Source organism: Oryx dammah, unplaced genomic scaffold (genome assembly GCF_014754425.2).
Source record: "Oryx dammah isolate SB20612 unplaced genomic scaffold, SCBI_Odam_1.1 HiC_scaffold_27, whole genome shotgun sequence".
Taxonomy (NCBI): domain Eukaryota; kingdom Metazoa; phylum Chordata; class Mammalia; order Artiodactyla; family Bovidae; genus Oryx; species Oryx dammah.
In genome coordinates, this window is record NW_024070211.1 from 93541353 (window position 1) to 93558706 (window position 17354).

General features: G+C 38.3%; 1 protein-coding gene across 5 annotated transcripts in view; it reads left to right on the forward strand.

The window, feature by feature from the left end:
• The first annotated feature begins 3392 nt into the window (after positions 1-3392).
• Positions 3393-17354, forward strand: part of GALNT13 (polypeptide N-acetylgalactosaminyltransferase 13) — a 645011-nt gene continuing 631049 nt past the window's right edge. The window contains exon 1 of one of the 5 annotated variants that reach the window (XM_040229104.1): positions 3393-3793. The gene's annotated coding sequence lies outside the window, so the exon portion shown is untranslated. The remainder of the gene's footprint in view (positions 3794-17354) is intronic. The other 4 variants (XM_040229105.1, XM_040229106.1, XM_040229102.1 and 1 more) reach the window with 4 other exon arrangements.

Below are 17354 nucleotides of genomic sequence, written 5' to 3' on the forward strand. Positions count from 1 at the left end.
GATTCTTTACCACTAGTGCCACCTGGGAAGCCCAATTATATATATATATGTAATGTATAAATATATATATGTCTTTTTTTGTTAACTACAGGATGGTCAATTATACCTGATAAACTCATGTTCATGTCTTTTAGTATATTCTCCATCTAGTCACTCTATGCCTTATAACTAATTAATTGTACAGTGTTGGTCATCCCATTTATCTAAATAAATACTTGCAATAATTCCTCATGGATTAATTATGCTTCTGGTTTCTTATTTGAAAAAAGTACAGTATAATTTTTACTATATTTAATATTCATTCACATTAATTGTTATATCTAACCTTTTTGTTTTTCCTTCCATTTGAAAGAAAAGAAAAAGAAAGGAAGAAAAAGAGAAGGGAAGGAGGAAGGAAAAGGGAAAGAAAACAGCAAATGTTCTCAAGGATGTGGAGAAATCAAAACCCTTGTGTACTGCTGGGAATGTGAAATGGTGCAGCTGCTGTGGAAAATGGAATGAAAGAGTAAAAACAGACTTACCATAAAAACTAAAAAGTAGAATTTCCTTATATTCTTTCACCAAATTTAACTAAATTTTTTTTTCTGTAGGTGTTTCTGAATCATTCTGAACAAATTGCAGCCACTATGCCCTTTTTACTCCAGAATAGTTCATGATAGCAATCACAGCAAAATTATCAAAACCAAGATGTTTAATGTTGATATAAAATCAGTTGTAATTAAACATATATAAAAACCTAGAGATGAGATATTTTAGAGTTTATTCATATTTTGCCTATTATCCCAATGTCCTTATAGTTATGTATTTTTTTCCAGTTGTATTTTCATTTCACATTGTAGTATATGTTGCATTTAGTCATTGTGTCTCTTTAATATCCTCTAGTCTGGACCAGTTCTTAAGTCTTTTTTTTTTTTTTTTACTTTCATCACAGTGATATATTTGAAAAGTACAGGTATTTTGTGAAGTTTCTCTCAGTATAGGTTTGTCTTTTGCTTCCTTTTGATTATTGATTATGCTTTTATTTTTTGGTCTGGAATACTATTAATAAGTTCTGTTGTGTACTTCTCAGTTTAACACAGCATGAAGCACATGATATCACCTGATCCCATTATTGGTGATGTTAATCTTGATCACTTGGTTAAGATGATAACTATCAGATTTATTCACTATAAGGACTTTTAAAATTCCCTTGTCATTAAGAAGAATCTGAGGGTTAAAAAAATGGCCTTACGTGCTTCTTCCCCTTCAAGGGTGCATTCTTCTTTGCTATACGGTTTTGCAGTGTCTCCCATCAAGAACATGGAGTATATGATTTTATCCTTTGAATCTGGGCATGGCCATGTAGCTTCCTTCTGTGTCTTAGCAGAACTTTACACTCCATTGTTGGTTTTCAGAATCCAGCAACTACCAGTACTCAAGGATACGGGACTAGCCTGTTGAAGGATGACAGACAAAGACAGACAAACATCTTAAACAAAGGTGATCCATCCCAGCTGAGTCCTGCCTCCAATCAGCTTGCCAACCAGAAGACAAGTGAGCGAGGCCATAATTGACCAGCCAGTCCAAATTGAGCCTGCCAGAGCAGAAACCACCCTGACAATTCACATAACCTTGAGATTGTATAGATGTTTATTGTTTTAAACTGCTAAGTTTGAGGATGATATGATAAACATCAAAACATAATTTTCAGGGAGATACTTTGAGAGTACATACATAACTGAATACATGTATAACTTTTACCTACTAGTTTTATGATTCTCATCCTGGTTAAATATTACTACAAAGATTGCAAAATGGTATTGCTACCGTTTTTAGAGATGAAGAATGTAAGAATTGGGGCTTATGTGTTTTGCAAGCACATATGACAAATAAGTGGCTGTGCCAGCCTTAGAATCTTAACCTTTTACCTGGTGGTCCATAAGTTTTCTCAATATGCCATAGATATGTGAATGACGGGATAACAGAACTGACAAAAGCAAGCAATAGAGAAAAAGGCCAGTGTCCTTGGTGTTAAGAGTGGCATCCTGTGTCCTCACACAGGACAGAAACACTAATTGATGAGAGTGGAAGGGCTGCCCAGGGTGGACAGTATAGGAGGGAAAATTAAATATAGTTATTAGCATACCAATTTAGGTAATCATTGATTCATGAAAAGTTATAAAATTAACATCTCTAAAAATTGCCTTTTGTGAATATAATCAAGAATGTCATTGATACCCTAGATTATCATTAATAATAGACATTTATGCAACATAACTCAATATATTTGGAGTAACTCTCATATCCTCCCTTAGTTTTCCCAAATAAGCTAAGAGGGAACTGAGATAACATGAGGTGACCTACGTTATCCCTCTTAAAATAAGAAAACTGAAACGGTATTAAGAACCCGAACTAACCAAGGGCCAACAGTGAATAAATGGCAAAGCAGAGACCTGAACTCAGCAATCCCAGTTTCCTAGAAGAGTCCCTCCCACGTGGCAGAGGGGGTTAGGTCCCAAGTCTTCAGATGCTAATAATATCTGAGTCTTAAGTTTGTGCCTCCTTTCATGCACTATTCTAAAACCCTTTCAGATAATTTAATTCACTCAGTCTCATGGACTTTCTTCTACACTACACGTTAACTTTACTCTGAAACGTAGACATTCAGGTGCTTCGGTGTATGTGTTTTTGCTGTTAGAGACCTTATCTTCCTGACTAAGAAAGGAATTCAGAGCCTTGCTTTTTTCTTTACCTCTCCCTTAAAAATTTAAGAGCACAAGGAAAGCTTTTGCATTTCCAGGTCTCTAACAACGATTTCGGTGGCAGCAGCTGTCGCTAGCCAGAACACTAGGATCCTGCCAGGGTAAACGAACTGTAATGGACAAGAGGCCAAACTCTTTTCTGTCCTTTCTGCTTCAGGGAGCCTAAACCTCAAGTTCCCTGCAGCTTATGTTCAATGGAGAGCCGACAGCTGGGGTGGGGTTGCTGGAGCTTTCGCGAGGGCAATCTGCACCCCGCGCCCCAGCACCCCTCTAGGAGGTTATCCGGTGCTCTGGGTTAACACAGTGTACACAGCCTGTTTTCGCACAGTGGGACCCCGGGCCGGCCAGGGATCGCGGGGCGCTCTGGGGGGAAAGGAGCCGACCCCTCGATTGCTCTTGGGAGCCGTGACTGCCAAGTATCGCGGGACTTGTGCACATCGCAGGAGCCGCGGCTCCAGGAGCAGCTGGAGCGCGCTCTGTGCGCACCGCCCCAGCCCGGGGAGGAGCGGGAGCCGGGAGGGAGGAGGGCTCGGGGTGCTGGTTACGTAAATTATACTAGCCCAGTGAGAGGCCTCCAGGCTGGGGCTACGGGAGGAGGAGGAGGGCCCGCGCAAGGGGGAGGGGCTGACAGGGAGCGGGCCGGGGTGGGAGGGGGGCGGGGGCCGGGGGCGAAGTGACCAGGCGGTGGCAGCGGCTCTGCCGAGGTGACAATGTGTTAGGAGAGCTCGCTCGGTCTTCTGCGCCTCCTCGGCCTCGGCGCCCGCTCGCGAGGAGCCCTCCAGCCCGCCGCTGCGCTATGAGGGCGCCTCTCCAGGGCTGGCCGAGGCCGGAGCCGGCTCGCTCTTCTCCCGGGGAAGTGTGAGCAGAGAGGCGCGGGCGGGAAGCCGGGCTGCGCGCGGCGCTCGAGGGCCGGCGCGGGTTCCAGGTGAGCACGGGATCGGTGCGCCCCACACTCCTCGCAGCCGGCCGGCACCTGCCGGGCTGGGTCGGAGGCTGAATTCCGTGCGTGGACCGCCGTTCCTTCTTCGCGGGATCCCTGGCCACGACAGCAGGTCTCCGTCTCTCTCTCTTGCTTCCCCTCTGATTGCCTGGGGAGAGTCCTCTTTGGGTGGCCCGAGTGCCTGGGTGGGCGCCTCAAAGTCCCGCAGCGGGTGGCAGAGCACGGAGCCGGGAGCTCCGAACCAGTCCCGGGAAAGGGGCGCCGGCGAACCCGGTACACCGGCCTCTCGGGCTCTCGAAGCGCTCTTGCTCGCCGCTGCAAGTGCGGAGGAGAGACCGCCAGGCGCGGAACTTTCTACCGCTGCCCGCCCTCTACCCTGCTCTCTCTGCTCCCCGGCCAAGCTGGGGCGGGGCGGGGGCGGGGGGCGCCGGCCACCCTCTGCGCTCCACTGGCCCTCAGCCCCGGGGGGACATGGCCTTCCAGCCCCAGCAACTTTCTCCCACCAGCTGCGGGCGGTGTGGCGCTGCGGTGCTCGGACGCTTCTACACCGCGCGTTCAACATCGGGGACGCGCTGGGTCTCGGATGTCGTCCTCGACGGTTACCTTCCTCTCTATTTCTGCCTCCTTGGCGTCTTAGTCTCTACTTGTCCGTGTCTGAGTCAGTTTCTTTCTCTAATTCTTGATCTGGCTTACCGCATCCGCTCCGCAGGTCTCTCGTTCTCTTTCCTCCTGTTTTTCTTGGGATGTTCCCGCGTCTCCGTTACTTTATCTTTTCATTTTTCTCTCCGTCTTACCTTATTTTTTTATGTTTTTTCCTCTCGCTGCCTCTCGCCTCTCATCTCTCTTGCGTGGTCCCCTCGAACACCACCAGCTCCCATATTCCGAGACGCCTTGTCCAGGGGAGAACACCCCAGCCCTCCTGGGCACCTCCAGGTACAGAGACCTCCTTTCTCAGAGCCAGAGGAGACTTGGGGATGGAAGCAGAGTGCTCTTGTCTGGGCTGTCGTGAGGGGGCTGAATTAGAGTCGCAAGGGCCGCCCTCCCAGGGCCAAGGGCTCTGCGCTGCTGCGAACCCGGACTCATGAAGGCTGCTGTTTGGACAGCGTTAGCTGCGGGTGCCCCTCCTCTTACTCCGTTCTTTGCCTAGAATCAGTTGAATTTCCAGGTGGTGAGTCTACATCCCCAGTCTTTACAGGCAGCCACAGGAGGAGACAGTGGGCAGATAAACACAGAAGCTTCGGGATCCAGGGAAATCTAACCTGGAAAGGGTGGGAGCTTTGCTGAGGCAAAGGTGTTGCTGTCTCAGGAGCACTGGGGACTGTCTGCCTTCAACTGTCGTTAACACTCAATCCTTGAGCGGTTTCTTTGAGAGAGAGCGGTCACTCTTCCCTGAAATACAGCATAGAGATTTTATTTTCAGGGTTAAAAACACTGCCCCAACACCTTGAAATTTCGAGTATCCTTGGGGCCCCGGATCTTCACCTTTATATGAAGACTGCTTTTGCTCACGGTTGCTCCCCGTGCCTCAGTGTGTGTGTGTGTGTGTGTGTGTGTGTGTGTGTGTGTGTGTGTGCGTTCGTGCCCTCTAGTGTTAGAGAAACCTTCTGGTTTGAGAATATTGAAAAGTAAGGTGAACCTATTGGTGACTTACTTTTGATCTCTCCCCTTCTCAGGTCGTTCTCCTTGCCTTCACGCATCATGCTTTCCTTTTCTTCATCTTGACTTTTTTGTTGCAGTGCTAATCTTTCCTTTGCCCTGATCTCTACAAACTCCTCCTCTCTTGCAGAACTAGAACCTCAATATTGAAACATCATTTGAGTCCTTAAGAGGTGGATAGATTTGGAGAATTTTCATAGCCTAAAGCATGCTTTCAACATAAGAAAACATTCCATTTTTCTGCATCATTCAGTGCAAACCAGGATTTCACATCTCTTCCTTATGCCCCTACCCACCTTCAACTCCATTGAGAATTTTCCCCTTGTTTCCTCCTTGTTTAAATAAATGCTTTTCATTCACCATTTCTGTGATGCTCATCCCATTCTAGGGCTTAAGCTGGTTGCTTAAGTAGAGGCACTAAGCAATTTTGGGAAGAAGAAAAGAAAGGTTTTCCAAAGGAAACAAAGTGCTTCTGGTATAGCTTAATTCTGGATCCCAGTGTCCAGAGTGGGGCCAGGTGCTGTCTCAGATATTTGGCCCCTAGCACAGTGTAGGTGAAGGTGAAGGTGAAGTTGCTCAGTCGTGTCCCACTCTTTGTGACCCCGTGGACTAGCACCTACCAAGCTCCTCCGTCCATGGGATTCTCCAGGCAAGAATACTGGAGTGGGTTGCCATTTCCTTCTCCAGGGGATCTTCCCGACCAAGGGATCGAACCTAGGTCTCCCGCATTGGAGGCAGCCGCTTTAACCTCACTTACTGGTTAATTGATTAGCATGGAGCTAATCATAGGCTTTGAAGTCACCTAGCTATGCAAATGTCTACATACAAGAAGTTGAATTCTACCTCTTTGTTTCATTTAGTCTTTTATGAATGGGAATTGAGGACTATTAGAAGGTGAAACATGAGTCCTCTGTGTCCTCAACCCATTCGCTGCTTGAATTTGACCTTCTGTGCAATTCTTTAACTTGGCTGATGTTCTTTAATAGTCAGTGCAGAATTGAAGAAATGACTTAGAGGCTCTGATGGGTGGCATCTCTCAGCCTTCTTACCTAAAAGTAAACTAGGGCATGACATTTGTGAGTGAATACTTTTCAGTGGTTTTCACAAATAAAACGTTCTCTTTTTTTAATGTAAAGAACAGATGTATCAGCTTAAAATGTTTGGGGCCTATAAATTAATCTGCAAACTGAATCACCATAAATAATTTATAGGTTCCTTTATGGCTTGAAATATATGTGAGAGGTGTGATACTACATGTGTATGAGAATTTGCCAAAGTGCCTGGAAATGTAATGCCTCTGATACAAGTTGCTAGTAGGAATCCCTGTGCTGCAATATTGTTTTCATGATGCTATGACAGTCACCTCTTAAAATAGTTGAGAATTTACCATGAATATTGTTCTGGAGCATGTACAAGGCAATTTTGCTTTTAAAATATTACTTATAAATCAGCTCCTACTCTATCCAGTTTTTCATATTTAAAAATAGCAAAGACATAGTGAAGATGGAAATTCTAATATTGGTTGAGAAACATTCTGATCTCTTAATAAGAATATTGAGACATATTTAACTTCTTAAGGATGTACATTACTTTCAGGTTTAAGTTATGTCAGAGTGGAATACAATGTTTCCATTTTCCCAAGTTGATTTTAAGAAGTGGTAGTTGTACAGGAAGGAATATTTCCATGTAACAGAGATTTTGTAACTTTTTAAAAACTTTGGCACTTTAGGAAGAGGGTGTGAGAACAAGGAATAAATGGATATTTTTATTCTTTCCGGTTAGGAAAATGAAGATATTGGTATTTCTGAATAAAAAGAAAATTATAGAAGATGATTCAGAGTAAAGTATGAATAAAGTCCTGCCATGTGAAATAAATAACAATGCTACATGTGTCAGATAAGTGTTTTTGTGCTTTATGAAAATGAGCAGATCCTATGGTTTTGTCCTTTAATTTGCTTTATTAAGCATCCTATTTTCAAGATGCAGGTCCTGTAATAAGCAACAAATTCTTGATTATGACTTTTAATACATTGCCTCTTGGGGCTTGTGTTGATATCAGTAGTAGAAACATGTAGCCCTCTTAAATCTAATGAGATCTAGCAGGATCACTACTTTGGAGTCTGAGTGACCATATGCCTAATTATCCAAGAATTTTAACTGGTCTTTGTTTTTTTAATCCTTCCTGTCATCAGAGTAAACACATGTGGAACATCAAATCAAGACTTAAATATATATATAAAAGAAGTGGTACAACTACCACTTTTTAAACTTAAGTTGGAAAAATAGAAACATTGTATTTCACTCTGATATAACTTTAACCTGAAAGTAATGGACATTGTTAAAAAGTTAAATGTGTCTCAATATTCTTATCATTAAGAGATCAGAATGTATCTCAACCAACATCAGAATTTCCACCTTCACTATGCCTTTGCTATTTTCAAATACATATATATATATATATACTGAGTCTGACAGTCTACTTGATGATATTTCATAATATTTCCTATGCCCTGCTACAGACACACTAAGCATATATCTGAATACATAAATCACATTTAAAGATCCTATACTGTCTGCTTTGATAAACCATTTTAATATTTTAGGTCATTTTAACATTTTAGACTAATATTTACAATTTATATATTAAAGCACATTGTTTAGTTAAGTTTTTCTGCCGTTCAGTTACAGGCATACATAGTTTTGGAGAGTCCAGCTTCCCATTGTGAAATTTAGTACTTAGAAAATGCACAGAAATTTGTGAAAATGAATACACACATGAATTTACTAGTAGTTCGTCATCCGTTTGGGGCATTACAAGCAATTATCTTTGGGAACAAAGTATAATAAAATAGATTTTATTTATATGATATTTATTTCTTTTTGATTAAGATTTAACCTATGTGTATGTTTTCAAGGTAGTATATTTACAGTAATATGTTTAATTGGTCTGAGATAGTTATCAAGAAATTATTACAAATGGCTAAAGACATTCATGTGATTAATATGTGTTATAATGTCCCTTTTAAACACAATAGCTAAAATTCATTTTTAGCTATTAGTTTTCCAATTTTATTTATCTTTAATATATTTAGGGCCTATTTAAGCTGAAATTCTTAATTTTTAAAAATTATTGCTACAGGTTATTAAGAGGTTGCTGGCATCTAACTTTCCTCTGAGGACCCAACTTCATTCAAATGTCCAAATAATTATAAATCTCGTAAACTATGAGGCTCTCTTTTAATGTTTGTTATTATTGTCTGCCACAATTGACCTGAAACATGATGCAAAATATTGGTTGCTAAACATTGTTCCATCTTAATGGTTAACCCTCCCAACATGGCTTGAGAGGGATGTAGGGGAAGTGGTGATTGTTACCATCATCATATGAACATATTTGTGATCCGCTGTTAGGTGAGAAAGTGTAAAACACTGCCCAGATAAATACTCAGGCTTCTTCTTTCTTTTTTTTTCCAGAAGCACTTACTATTAAGATAGATGGGAACTCTCCAAGATATACCAGCGTTTCTACCATGATGTAGAATTAATTGGAACTCTATTTAGTACATTAAAGTACATTGAATTGTCACTTAAATCTTGTTTAAGATCATGTAGAGCATTATAAGAAGAGTGTGATTAAACTGTTCTTGGTACTTTGGTGAACAATACATGTGCTAAGTAGCCACTGTAAACAGGAGAATTTCAAAGAGCTTGCACATTCAAAATCATCTAAATTATACCTCAGAGACTGTAGTAAATGTCAACTTAGTCTCTTGCCTAATATTAATTGCCTTGATATTATAAGCACAGTGCCACTTTTTTGTTGTTATAAAATGAATTTTGACATATGAGGAGGATTATCTTCTTGTAGACCAGAAGCATAACACTTTATTTAATTTCCTTTTGAGATTTTTGTTATATAATTAGTTTCAGATGGAGAGGATGGGATTTATATGACTATCAAGACCCCCATACAGTACCACCATTAGGCTAATGAAAACAAAATTGGGAACAAATACTTGGAAACAAATATATGTAAAGGTGTAGCCATTTTGATTTATTGATGAGGGAGTTAAAATGATGAAGAGTTACAAAGTGATAAAATAACTAAAATTTATTAGATACATACTTTGACTTGTATTGTGAGTAAGTAAACATCTAACAGCTCTTACTACAGTTTATCCTCAAAATCGTATGAATTATATGTAGTATTTCTATCCACATTGATAAATGAGGAAGCACATCTGCAATGTCACACAGCTGATCTGTATTAATATTAGGGGCAGGGATCACATCAGTTGTATCTGTCTCTGAAGCCAGTGCTCTAAGAGTTCTCAAACTGACATTTTCACTAATAAATTTTTTTTAAAAAAATAAGTGTCAGCTTCCATGTGGACGTTTTCTTTTTGCACAATGAGAATAATTTTTAAAAGTCTATTTATTTATATCACTGTCATTTATAAATGACAACAATTTTATAAAAGAGTGGACAACAATAAATGGCAGAACTAAATCACAAAGTATAGTCCTTAGAATAAATTTAGTTTCCTGTGCTTTCTACATTGCATTTATTTTTCTAATTTAACAAAGACAGAAGAAAATTCATCACAGTCTGGTAATTTATTTCACCACATTCTGTAGCTTGCGATTGGAACACTCCTTAGTCTGAACCACTCAAATATACTACTACCCAGTGGATCCCAAGCACCCATGCAACACAGGCCAGCGTGGGTGTGATACCTATGACTTTGTCCTTATAGATATTCCTTTCTCTTTCTAGTTGCAAGTCTGGGCAATACAATTTGTATCTAGGAAGGATGCTAACAATTACTCTAAGCCTCAGTTTACTGCTTCAATTTTTTTTGAAAGAATTAGAGAATTGGAGGCAATTTGATCTTTTGTGGTAGTTAACCACAAATCATATCACTAAGACAGTGCCAACCTGTGTCCTTGGATAAAGAATGAATGCTGGGCAAAAACAAAAGGAGCACGTCTCATTATTCTGTCCTCTTTAACCAGTATGTCCCAGTCTTTAGGGATCAGTTTGATCCCTTCTTTTACATGTTTATTTTCCTTGATGAGGACAAAGCAGTTTTGCTTTAGGTAAGAAAGAAAATTTCAAAGCTAAACTTCTAACTGCTTTTGTAAAACTGACTGATGCTATTAAATCCCAAGTTGCTTTGGATAGTGACTATTGTGGCCATCGAAAGGGAAGTGGACACTGGTGAATTGTGTGGGATATAGTTAAATTGACTTGAGACATTGTTTAATGTCATTGCCAACAAACCAGTTTGGAAACTGAAATTATCTCAAGAGGTTTTTGTTTGTTTGTTTTAATATAGGTTGTCAGCTTCCACTGATACATATTCTCATTTGCCTGGGATAGATACATAGGGATCTATCTTTATAAACATTTTTCTAGATAAGTTTGATGTACAAGGTTTCAGGCAACTGAACTACTTCTAGAACACTTTTCAGATTTAATAATTTTTAGTCAATTAAACAAATATAGAAGTTACTATGTCCTGGACATTATTCAGAGTACTTAATAGATATTAATTCATTTAATCATAACAACCCCTCAAAGTAGGTTTTATTTTATTTAGTACCTCCCTTTATAGACAAGGAAATTGAGACACAGAAAGGTTAAGTGAGTTACCAGGGGAAAGTTGATGAATGGTGGAGCATGAACCATGCTATTTTGATGAAACAATTAATGGTCTGCTTTAAGTCACGAAACTTGAAGCAATAGAAATGAAAATGGAACCCAGATTTCTGTGTTTTGTTTCCTGTTTGAATAATTTTTGTCTTTAAAAGTAAAGGGAGAAAATCTGATGAACAAAGTCAAAAACAAAACATGTTTACCCTTTAGAAGTCATAGCACCAGATTAATAAATTTAATTATGAAAGATAATAAATGTGGAAAAACAGTAGTTTTCTTCAAGTAGATTCATTCTTGACTTTTCTTAGGTGCAGACCCACCCACCCTTCCCCACCATCCCTAGCAAAAAAGAAAATGAAAAACAGCAAAAAGTTAACACAGCAATGTAGACAAAAGAATAAAACCTGTAAGTGGGATTTCTATATAGAGATTTCAATCTATAACTAAGATCTACCTTAGTTAAAATTAAAAATACCTTATTGTCCTGCAATTACTGTTCATAAATTGTTTAGATTATACTAGGAAATATTAATATTTAAAAGAGGACTGGAGAAATCCTGCTGAAAAATCTTGATATTTTTCTTAAATAAGTTTTTTGAAAGCTTTATATAATATAGAATATCTACACTCATTCGTAATCACTGTTAATTTATAGAGAATTGATGTATTTATCTTTGAGGGGGGTGCTCCTTTTGATATTTGGTTGATTTTTAGCAACTTTCTATTATTTATTCTTGTTTAAAGAACTTGTGTAATATTTAATGAACTTTCTTCAGTTTTAAAAATATTATTTTAGATGGGTACTTGATTAAGTTGTTATAAATTGTTTAAATTAGATGCCCCAGTAATGAGTCATTCTACTTGCCTGGTTTTTTAAAATGTAAAAATCTACACTTAAAAACAATTCTGTTTTCAGATTCTATAAGTGAAGTGAGAGTTATGAGATTACTGACTGAATTTTAAAACTCACTTCTACAGTCTCCTCTCTTTCTCTCATGGTAGATTCCACCTCTTTTTCTGAATCCTCAAGGCTCATATTTCTTTGATTCTCTTGATAGTTCAGTCTCAAATGGGACTATACATCACTTGTCCTGAAAAATATTAAAAACCAGCCTGTGCCTAATCATGGTTCAGATTTCACTCATATCCTGTAGATTTTCAGGGTAGCTCTGTCTTTCCTTCTGAAATGAATACTGTTTATCATTTCTCAATATTCTTTTTCTTCTGTATATTTTCCTGGCTCCTCTCTTCCTTCTTCATGATGCTCTTGACTTTAAATTGTCCTTCTGTGGCTTAATACATCCTCATAGAGCAAGGCTGGACTTATCTATTAGCTTTTTTTTTTTTTCTTTTTTGATTCTATAAAAATGTAAATAAAAAAGCTTCTGTTCATTTCATCACCTAGTCCCTGAGTAGGTAAGAGACAGACGCTCTAGCTCTTGCATCTATCTGGGTCATTTAGCAGGAGGCTTGGGATGCTAAATTTGCATCTAATTACCTTTGTCTACTTTTAGAATGGTGTGCCTGGGCCCTGTTGTCAATTGGCAGTATGCAGGCCCTGGCTCCAGGGGAATGCTGTGTTACTTGAGGGGATGCCAATTTCAGTTGCCATCCAGTTCTCACATTTCTTGGTCAGATTTTCCTTATAAGATTTCCAATATATATTTTATTAACTCTAGACTATTGACTTCATGTCAGAAATTCATTGTGATATTAATTGATAGGTTATGATGAACAACTTTTATAATTTATATCCCATGGCTTCTATTCTCTGACTTCGGGATAATGTTTTTTCTATTAGGTAAACCTAGAGCAGGCATTTTGTCACAGATTTTTTTAAAGAGTTTTATTGTTGTGTCCTATGTTGAGATGAATTGTAGGTAATTGGATGGTGCAGTTGAATTAACACATTGAATTGCTGGTTATGAGACACTTCATTTGCTGTTGCAGACAACAATAGGCCCATTTTGCTTCTACAATGCACAAATTCTTATTATCTATATAAAATTCTAATTCTAGTAGAATAACATGTATGCATCATTTCCATTCCTTTTGTGAGGAAAAATAACTTCAACAAATGTAAGATATTTGCCACTATTTCTTTAAATAATTTTGAATTTCAATACATCTTTTTGTTTGAGGATGTTATCAGTTGCCCACAAAAATGACCCCTCAGAACATGAAATCAGGAGTCCCACTTTTACCCTGCATACCCTAAAATGTGTGTAGGTGTGCAGTTTGCATTAATTTTTGTGGAGAGCCTCACGTGAATGATTCTGAACAGCATTGCTGCCATCAGGAGTATGGTGATATGCAACAGTGTAGTTTTTATGCTTGTTACAAGCATAACAAGAATTATGCTTGTTCTTGGGTTTTTCTTCATTTTAGGTGTTTTAGGGGCAACTTCTCTAGGGAGGATGGAGACATATCTTTAGCTAAACTTTCTCCTGAAAACTCATTAACTTAAGCATTAAATTAAAGAGTTAAAAAGATATCAAACTGTTACAAAGTGTATGAAGTAAAGCCAGGCAGAGGAAACTGCTAAAGATGTGGGCAAGAGGGTGCTGCTTTGTCTTGAGTAAGCCCCAAAAGGCTTAAGTGAGATACTAGGGCTGAAACAAAGTAATCAACATGTACAGATGGAATGTGGGCGTGTGTGCTAAGTCACATCAGTTGTGTCCAACTCTGTGCAACCCCATGGACTGCCGCCCGCCAGGCTCCTCTGTCCATGGGATTCTCCAGGCAAGACTACTGGAGCGGGTTGCCATGCCCTCCTCCAGGGGATCTTCCCTACTCAGGGATTGAACCTGTGTCTCTCATGTCTCTTGCATTGGCAGACAGGTTCTTTACCACTAGTGCCACCTGGGAAATCCTAAAGTGTTAGTGGCTCAGTTGTGTCCAGCTCTTTCTGACCCCATGAACTGTAGCCCATCAGCTGCCTCTGTCCATGGAATTCTTCAGACAAGAATACTGGAGTAGGTAGCCATTCCCTTCTCCACTGGATCTTCCTGACCCAGGGATTGAACTCAAGTCTCCTGCATCAGAGGCAAATTCGTTACTGTCTGATGGGATAGCTGGCCTTTTCTTCACTAACTCTACTTCCAAATATCCTTGTAGCAAGTTTTCTTTTTCACTTTCCCTCCTAACTATCCTACTTTACATAGGCTAATGGAATTATATGAGCTGCTAAGAGACAAGAGGGGCAACTCAGGATAAAGCATCTTACAACTGTGGAATAAATTCCCTTTTACTTTGACACATGGGATCTTTAAGCCTAATAATCAAATCCTTCCTTACCCAAAAGCAAAGTCTTCTAAACAGCAAGACCCACTTAAGTACAGAAGGTTCAGCCATTTCTGTTCCTTTATGCTTAAATAGAAAGCATCAACCAAGTATCACCAGACATTTAAGAAGTATTTTATGAAAAAATATCAGTAAAAAACTGCAACACAAATGAGACCAATAAAACTGAAAACCGATGACAATGACATGACCTGTATGGACTGGATAATTAAAAAATTATAAAGGAGATCAAAAAGTAAAATTTTTGAAGAGATTCCAGAAAATATTACATTCATAAAACAAGAAGATGATAGGGAAGAGACACAATAAATGAAAAAGAAAAACTATTGGAAATTAAAGATTTTCAGATCAATAGTTTAAGAGAACATTTTTAATTCAAATACACAAAAATCTCAGCAATGCAAAGGAAATTGACAAAAAGTTAAAAAGAATCACTATAAATCTCCCTGAAGCATGACTTCCTGCTAATTGGAGTTCTGATTATAAGAAAACAAAATATATAGTTAGAACATATTTTAAAAATTAATAGAATCATTCTCAAGTTTATGAAGGAAGATGATTCGCAACTCAAAATTCCATGTCCAATATCCATTCAAAATATCAATCAAGTGCAAGGGTAGAATTAATATATTTTCAGGCATCTAATGATTAAATATGCTTTCCTCAAATATAATCTTTCTTATAAAATTACTTGAGGTTGAACCCCATAAAGTATAATTAAGAGAAAGAGAAAGATATGGCATAAATCTATGAAGTAGTCCTATAAGGCAAATGATTCATATTACTTTAATCTGATATAGAGTTAATGTAAAAGAAGTAGAAACCTTTGTCTGGTGAGAGGCTCTAGGATAAAGGGGGATATTATGCAACCTTTAAAGTCCAAGAAATATTTGAGAAGACAAAGAAAAATAGTATAAAAATGAAAAAAGAAGTGTAAACTCCATCCAAGAAGAACCCAAGTATATGGTAGAAAGGAAAGTAACCATAGAACTCTAGTTGGCACTGAAATTAATAATATTTTTATATTACTTAAATATAAGTGGTTTTTAACTGATTTTCAATTTTCAGTATCAATCTTTAGCTAAAAAGTGGAAGAGAATCATAATTATAGACAGAATGCAAATATTAGCAATGGCATTGCTACAGTAAACATACAGATGGGAGAGGTTGGGAAGTAGGTATGATGCTTGGAGAAAACAGAAGGAAAGGACAGAAATTGGAAGATTGGCATATTACAAAATAGGGGTCAAGAGATGGTACCTACGGTTGATGCAAGTTAGAAGTGTTGATACATTCCTTAAAATTAAAAAAAAAACTAAAAGGAATAATAAGAATATTAATGAGAAGAATATAGAGAAATGTGGAGAGTGGTATGTGAGATAATTTCGATAATGTCTAAAATACTTTGGGTCCATTTGTTTGGTCAAAATATGCTTTAATTTAATTTTTTTTTTAATGTGGTTGCTTTTGATGTATCTCTACTCTCCAGATTTTCACAGATACCAATCACTCTCTGTTAAATCACCTTGATCTATAAAGACATTTGAATTTAACCATTTTGTTTTGGAACTAATACATAATTAAAGGTGATTCTCTCTGGGGAGAGGAATAGTTTGGAGTTAAGGTAGGGGACTCCAAGCTATAAAGTAGTATAAATACTTGGAAATTTTATTATTAAACACAGTATCAGTCATCCCTTACAGTATTATAAAAATTATGGGACTAAGAGGAGAGAATTGGATTCTGGTCATGGTAAAACCCTTAATAAATTCTGTAGCATGTCATTTTAAATTCTTTGGATCTCAGTTTTCTCATCCTTGAAATGATGCAACTGGTAATACAAAAACAAAAAGCATGATATGACTCTATTCTAGTGTTTATTTATTTTCCAAATGTAGGCCTATCATTTTCTTTGAAAATGAAAAGAACTATACGTTTTCTAGGTCTTATTTTCTTATAATTAAAATCAAATTTATTTTTTTGTGATGTAAAAATGCAAAGCATTACCAAATGATTCTCCAGAAAATCCTATTTCCATTCCACCTCTGTTTTCCTAAACATTTAATAGCTAGCACTCAACAATAATTTTAAACAACATTTTGTAGTGGTTTCCAGATAGAGACAGTAAATTTTATAGTCCTCTGTGTTATTAAATTGTACCAGTTACTCTGATTACCTGATGTGTCTGCAGATTCACAGAGGAATTGAGAGATGAAGGATGGCTGTTTCAGCATTACACAGATGTGAGAATATTGCCATCTTAGATTGGCAGCTGCTCTGGAAGTTCTCATTTCTTCTTCTTATTTGGGCTAACACTTTAAGTTTGTAGCTAATCAGAAATAATTGCTTTAAAGATGCTAGCTATTCCTAATGAATGTGAGAACACAGATGGGTCCCATAAGAAATGTCTAACCTGCTGATTGTTAGAAGATTTCTGTTTGTGTATGCTTTAGCATCTTTTAACTGTGAACATTCATTCAACAAACCAAAAGAAAATTGTAATAACTTTCTATAGATAGATAGAAATAAAGAGATTGGCAGAAAGAGAGATAGAGACCAGAGGCAGACAGAGAAGAAGAGAAATAAGGAGTAATGAAGTTTCTGGTCTCTCCATATGCTCCCACTCGGCAGTTTGGGTCTTGTATAACATAAAAAGTAGTGAAAACTGAGAACACAAATTACATATTAATCAATATGTACAATCTAGTATTTTTATGATATGGAAGGCTAGGAGATTCTGAAGTGAGAAAAAACAGGTCAACAGTGTGGCATTCTTTAAAGCTGTGAGGGTCTGGTTTCTGTTGACAGGTTGAAATTATAACCCCTTGGGTCACCTCCTTTCACCTTTTTCTGAGTTATCTGGCTTTTGGACAGTGACTGGGGGAAATGAAGAGGATGCTTTGGCCCTTTATCTCACCTGGTTAGATGAATCGAAGGTCCATTAAATTTCCTTTTAAAGGTGGAGTTCTTGACAATGAGTTTAAGCAAGCTCCAGGAGTTGGTGATGGACAGGGAAGCCTGGTGTGGTGTTGCAGTTCACGGAGTCACAGAGTCG